This window comes from Vulpes lagopus, unplaced genomic scaffold (assembly GCF_018345385.1).
Source record: "Vulpes lagopus strain Blue_001 unplaced genomic scaffold, ASM1834538v1 ctg649, whole genome shotgun sequence".
NCBI classification, from domain to species: domain Eukaryota; kingdom Metazoa; phylum Chordata; class Mammalia; order Carnivora; family Canidae; genus Vulpes; species Vulpes lagopus.
Window position 1 is genome coordinate 1 of NW_024570977.1, and position 7,175 is coordinate 7,175.

At 36.8% G+C, this 7,175-nt stretch overlaps 1 pseudogene; it reads right to left on the reverse strand.

The window, feature by feature from the left end:
* Positions 1-7: 7 nt before the first annotated feature.
* LOC121483937 lies at positions 8-942 on the reverse strand (annotated as a pseudogene).
* Positions 943-7,175: the final 6,233 nt, after the last annotated feature.

The window sequence follows — 7,175 nt, forward strand, 5'->3', positions numbered from 1 at the left end:
TTGCTGCTGCAGTCTGGATCAAAATAAATGCCTGACTTGTAGCCCTGGAAATGCCTGCATCAGTAGCAACAGAGATGGGCCCTAGAGTTGCCACTGCCTTCATTAGGGTCTTTTCCCATTGAGGGAGGTCCATGAAGCCAGTGTCATTAGCAGCAGAACACTCAGTCTTGTCGTTACAGGTCTCTATGTCCTTTCCAAGATATGGATAAGATTCCTCTGAATCCAGGCCTCCATTGTCTTTAACATGATGAAAGGCGTTATCCATCAGGCCACCACTGCAGCCCTCATTGCCTTGAGCCTTAGAGCAGTCCACCAGGTTCTGCTCACTCAGTGGCACAAGTTTGCCTGTTTTCCGGAACATCTGTCTTTTGAGGGCACCAGTTGCACTAAAAGTCCAACAAGAACCACACTGACCCTGATTCTGCACAGGAGTTACGTAGCCTTTCTCTCTCCAGTCCACAGATTTGGGGATCTCAGCAAAGATAGGTTCTTGGAACACTTTCCCTTTCTTGTGCTTCTGGTTTGGAAAGTCATTCATCACCTGCCTGAATTCTTCATTGGTCATGTCACCAAAGGTATTCATCGCCATTGTGAAGCCATGTTTCCCTTGGCTATATTCTCCATTATGCAGTTCAATCATTTTCATATTCTCCCACACTGCTCTCCTCTATCCTTCTTCATTCATGCCATATAATCTGTGCATTGCCTTCCACTGGTACCATTGTGCATTTAAGCTTTGATCGAGTTTTGGAGCTGCTGAGGCTATTCACAAGCAAAGGGCAGACAAGAAGAGTGAACAATTCATGTTTCAAAAACCTGCGGCATCCACAGCTGCGCAGGTGCACCCCACGGATCGCCAAGGCCCACGAGTCTAGTGTATTATTTTCTAAGTATCTCTTTACTTTGGTTATTAATTGCTATACTTGGCATTATTAATTGATATACTTGGCATCTCCCACATTAAGAGCATACATATTCATGATTGGTAGGTCTTCTTGCTGGATTGATCCTTTAAGTATGATATAGTGTCTGTCTTCATCTCTTACTACAGTCTTTGAGATAAACTTTAATTGGTCTGATTTGAGGATTGCTACCCCAGCTTTCCTTTGAGGAGCATCTGAATGGTAGATGGTTTTCCACTCCTTCATTTACAGGCTGGAAGTGTCCTTAGGTCTAAAATGAGTCTTTTGTAAGACAGCAAATAGATGGGACTTTCTTTTTTATCCAGTCTGATACCCTGTGTCTTTTGATGGGATCATTTAGCCCATTCACATTCAGAGTAACTATTGAAAGATATGAATTTATAGTGTTATCGTAATACCTATTCTGTCCCTGTTTTTGTGGATTATTTCCTTGAACTCCCTCTTTCTTCTACAGGGTCCCCTTTAATATTTATTGTAGAGATGGTTTGGTGGTCACATAGTCTTTCAGTTTCTGCCTATTCTGGAAGCTCTTTTTCTCTCCTATTCTGAATGGAAGTCTTCTTATTTAGGACCGTGAATATATCCTGCCAGCCCTTTCTGGCCTGACCGGTCTCTGTGGAGAGGTCTGCTGTTAATCTGGTATTTCTCCCCATATAAATTAAGAATCTCTTGTCTCATGCTGCATTAAGAACTTTCTCTTAAATGTGTGGGAAATATCAGAAAGGGAGACAGAACATAAAGACTCCTAACTCTAGGAAATGAACTAGGGGTGGTGGAAGGGGAGGAGGGTGGGGGGGTGGGGGTGAATGGGTGATGGGCACTGAGGGGGGCACTTGACGGGATGAGCACTGGGTGTTATTCTGTATGTTGGTAAATTGAACACCAATAAAAATAAATTTATTATCAAAAAAAGAATTTTCTCTTAATCTTTGAAATTTGCAAGCTTTACTATTAAATGTGAGGTGTGGAATGGTTTGTATTGATTGGGGGGGGTCATCTCTAACTCTTGGATCTGAATGCTTGTTTCCCTCCCCAAATTAGGGAAGTTCTCAGCTATGGTTTGTTCAAATATACTTTGTGGTCCTATCTATCTCTCAGTCTCTTCTGGAGTCAAATTATATGTAAATTCTTCCTTATCAAGCTATCATTTATTTCCCTAACCCTTTCTTCATTGGCTCTTAATTGTTTTTCTCTTTTTTCCTCAGCTTTCTTCCTTACCATCAACTTGTCTTCTATGTCACCCATTCTCTCTTCCACCTCATTAACCCTAGCAGTTAGGAAATCCAGTTTGGATTGCATCTCATTTAGTCTCTTTTTAATTTAGGCCTGATTAGATCTCACTTCTGCAATAACAAAGTCTCTAGAGTCTTTAGGCTTTTTTCCAGAGCCACCTGTAGCTTTGTATTTGTACTTCTGAATTGACTTTTTGACATCGGATTTAAATCCAAATTCTGTAACTCTGTTACAGAGAGTACTATTACTGGTTCTTCCTTTTTTGGTGAATCCTTCTAGTTACTTTGTCCAGTGCAGAGTGGCTGTATGAGTGGGCTGAAACAAAAATATCAACCACACCCTAAGTAAAATATAGCCTAGATGATTCCGAAGAGGTCAGAGACCAAAAAAATAAAAATAAATAAATAAAAATAATAAAAAAACAGAGCAACATAAAACAAAAGGATCACTAAAGTGAAAAACAAATTTTAAAACAAATTAGTAAAAATAAAAGGTCAAAAACCACAGAGAATAAGAAAAAAAAAGGAAAATAGAAAAAAAGTAAATAAGAGAAAAAAGGCAGGGGGGCAGCGGGGGATGGTGGTGGTGAATAAATGACAGTGGAGATAATGTAGTCTACCTGAGGGGACCTAGAGGGTAATCCTCTTGGTTTTGAGTGTATATTTTTCTGTATGTTAGAGCATGCTCTATCCTAAATTTATTTGAATTTATCCTAAATTTAAAAAATTTAGGTGGTGTTTTGGTGTTTTGAACACCAAAACATAAACAAGATAAAAGAGGGGGGTGCAGAATGGGAAGGAAGAGAGAATATAATCTCACAGAATGAATCAGCACATTATTCCACTTGTTTCTCGGTGTATGTTGACGTGTGTTAAAAGGTATTAACTTACACCATTGTAAAACAAAACGAGGCAGAAAAAGCAAGAAACAAAAACCCATAACTCATATATCTCCCAAAATTAAATTATGTTGAAGGGAATCCAGAAGTGAAAAATACATCTAAGACATACAATTGTAGAAATATGAAAGTCAAAAAGGAAAAAAACTTAAAAATGAAGAGGTGGTAAAATATTATAGTTAAGGTGGGAAAAGAGAAAAAATACTGGAAATTTTTAGTCTAATATGAAAATGAGTCATAATGGAAAAGGGGGGAAAAAGGGGCCCTCTAGTTCTAGATTCTATTTTCCCTTGATTTTCCCTCAGTCATGGAGATTTCAGTGCTGCTTGGTCAATAAACTTGCTCTTCCCCAGTTCTTCCAGCTGGTCTTCTGGGGGAGGGGCCTGCGGTGCTGATTCTCAGGTGTCTGTGCCTGGGGGAGATGCCCCATCCCCTGCCAGGTGCCGGGCTCAGTGAAAGCTGTGCTCCTCTTAGTGCCCCTCCCAACTTTATTTTTATTTATTTATTTAGCCTTTCTATCTTTTAGAAAGCCAAAACTTTTCTCTCTGTAGCATACCAGCTATTCTCTCTTTGAATCTCAGGTCGAATAAGTAGGTGTTCAGGATGTTTTGAAATTCATCTAGGTAAGTTTGTCAGGCCAGGTGAGTTGAGGGCCCCAACTCTTCCACCATCTTGCTCTTCCCTCCTCTCTCACAGGTACTTAAACATGGATTAAATTGAAGAATTTTTGGAATTTTCAGAGTGGCAGTGCAAAGACTATTTGGATTAATTAGAAGATAGTTAATCAAAAAATAGCATAGACAAGTTCCTTTTCAAATGAGGAAGGAAAGCTAATGTAAACCTAGAGGACTAACATGGTTATCCTTCACAGCATAATAATAATAATAAGCCCAGTCCACCTAGAAGAGGTATAAGGACTTACCCTGCCTTTATTGCAACTTTTTATAGCTTCAAGTTCAATGTAGGAGATAAGACATATTATACTACAGTAAATCTTGTCAAATATCTCAAAAATGGAAAAAAAAAAGAAAAGAAAAGAAGTTTTGTGGATATGGAAAGAAATGTTAAGTTCTCCTACCATTTTTGTATTTTTTATAACATATGTGTCCAAAGCAATAGCTTTATGTGACATATTGGATACCTTTAATGAAACATAATATGTATAGAATCATTTATTTGAGGAACTTTCTGAGTTTTTTCAGGATGATAATTTAGCACAATGTGGTACAAACATGCTCAGAAACTTTACACAAGTAGATCTTTTGCAAAAGCATACGGTAAACTTTAGTGGTTGATTTGATAATTATTGAGTAGTATCCCATGTGATTTTCATAAATCTTTTTAACAATAACATGTTTTTTTTTTAATTTCACTACAAAGATATTTTAAATCGTTTGCTTAACGTGAGGTGTTTGGGTATTTACCCCATAGATCATTAACCCAGGAACTTTGCCAAGTGTGTATTTATAATTTTTCCTGAGTACTCAACCTGGCACTAAATATTTCCTTATGGCATATCATAATGGAAAACAATGACATGTAACATTAAATAAGTTAGGGATATGTTTCAGATAGCATTTCTGATAGCCAAATATAACTATCTCTTTAAAAAAGTGAAACTATGACTGAAAATATGATGAAAACATATATCTGGATGATTTTTGGAAGAGTTCCTTAACAGCTTTTGGAAACTTAAATAAGAGACTTAAACTTAGGTTTTTAATTGGTAACCTCTAGTTTTCTGAGAAGCAAATTGTAATGAATATGTCATTTGTCATATTGTAAGTTGCTTTTTTAATTATAAAGCTGACTTTGACATTTTAATTCTATTTTACACCTTTGAAATATTTACTGATTCCATACAACTGACTGTACCCCATTTCTCTGTATCTCTTTTAACAAGTATATAAATCAGAAATATACTGTAACAAAGGCTTGACTCATGGAATATGTGAAAAAGACCAGTGTCTTGCACTTGTATAGACACTTCTCACAAATTATTGCAGATTCTTCTAAATGTTCTGCTTATACAGTTTCCTTATTCAATATCTGTCATGTTTATTGAATTTGATGTCTTGAAATTGCATCAGAATAAGCTTTTGGAGGGTAAGAAAGGGTTGGAAGTGTTCACTTCATTTTGGTCTCATCTTGTGAGGAAATCATTGGACTCTTGAAGGAAGAAAGTTGCAATGGTGATCGAAGGAAGTATCTATTATTTCTATGCTACTTCTAATTTTAAAAATACCTGACAAAATTCAGGGATGCCTAAATAATGAGGCAATGTATCTGACCTTTATGATTTTAGTCCTGCAAGGTTATGTTTCTATTATGGGTTGAATTTTGTATCCCCAAAAGGTGTTGAATTCCCAATCCCCAGTTCTTAACCCCAGGTTTTTTTTTTAATTTTTATTTATTTATGATAGTCACAGAGAGACAGAGAGAGAGGCAGAGACATAGGCAGAGGGAGAAACAGGCTCCATGCACCGGGAGCCTGATGTGGGATTCGATCCCGGGTCTCCAGGATTGCACCCTGGTCCAAAGGCAAGCGCCAAACCACTGCGCCACCCAGGGATCCCTTAACCCCAGGTTTTTATGAATGTAACCTCATTTGGCCTTTGTAGATGATGAAGTTCAAAATAGTGATGAACTGCTCATATTTTATTAGCATACTATATTACTTCATACATGTGAAGTGTAACACTCACCCAGGGAATTTTGCCAAATCGAGAAATAGGTTCTAAGACTCTCATAAGCCATATATGATACTAGACTACTAAGGAGGAGGATATAGAATGGAAAATATAGTTTCCAATGCTTGATGGAAACATCAAGCATTCATTTTCTGCACATTTCAGTGGCCTATACTACTTACTTGCAAGAAGAGGAGGTGTGTGTCAGGTGGGTGCAGGATCTGACATGAGGTAAAAGTATCATGCTCCATAGGAGCCAATATATTTTGTTACAATTTCTTAGACATAGCTTCTAGAGGTCTCTCAAGACATAATGACTAGAATCATCATACTCATAAGAAGCTATGGCTTCTTATCTAGTAGTTTTTAGATCTCTGAGTCCAGATTAAATTTGCCAACAGAGGTTATTTCCGGTCATAATCTTTGTTGCTTAGAAACGTAGAGGACATACCACCTTATTAAGTTGCCAGGGGAACAGAGTTAGAAAATTAACCTAAAGTCAAATTCTCATGAAGAAGAATTAAAGGTTTCATTAATCTATTACCCATAATACTTAGTAACATAATATAAGTGGAATTAAGCCACTCTCTAGTAGTATTTTGCACTTGGAGGATGTAGGATACATTAAACCATTGAGTATTTTCACTGTGTTCAGCTCAGTATTCGAGGTGTAGTATACTCTAAGAGATCTATGGGGTTGTAGTACACCTCCATGGGGTAAATGTAGACTCTTGTACATTTATGAAGAAACCATGATCCACATTAAGTAACTACTTCCTTTGTCGAAATAACCATTATCTTCCGTGTTTCTCTTCTCAGTCATTACTCCTGTGTTTCTAGGACTTTTTGCTCTAGCATACCCTCTAGTCCTTTTATTCCACTACACCTTCAAATATTCTTGCTGACTTAATCATAACTCTTTTGTGCTACAATCAACTTTATCAAGAACTTTCTTCTCTCGGAAATTTACAAAAATAATACTATTTTTGCTCATCGTCTTGGGGCATATATTGCTTAATTAATAAGCTGTTTCCATATTTTAGTAACATGTTTGAATTTCACCAGGAATCCTTAAATCATCAACTTCAGGGAATTTTTATCAAGGGATATTCAGGCAACATATCCAGTATTTAAAAGATATTACTTTGGGCATGTGTTCTGTTTACAGCCCTAATATCCTTTAATCATGTTCTATTGTTGTCATGTGTGAAGTTGATTCTATTAAATGTTTTATTTTTCTTTTGACTTGTCATTGGATTATAATGTTAAATCATTTTCTATTTTCTTGTCCTTATACTTGTGAATAATATATGTTTACTTTTTGTGTTTGAAGCTGACTTTCATGTTTTCTCTTTTCCCTTTTTTGTAATTGAACTTCTTTACACTGCTCCAGAACCAGAATTTCAAACAAAATGTAACCACATAAACACA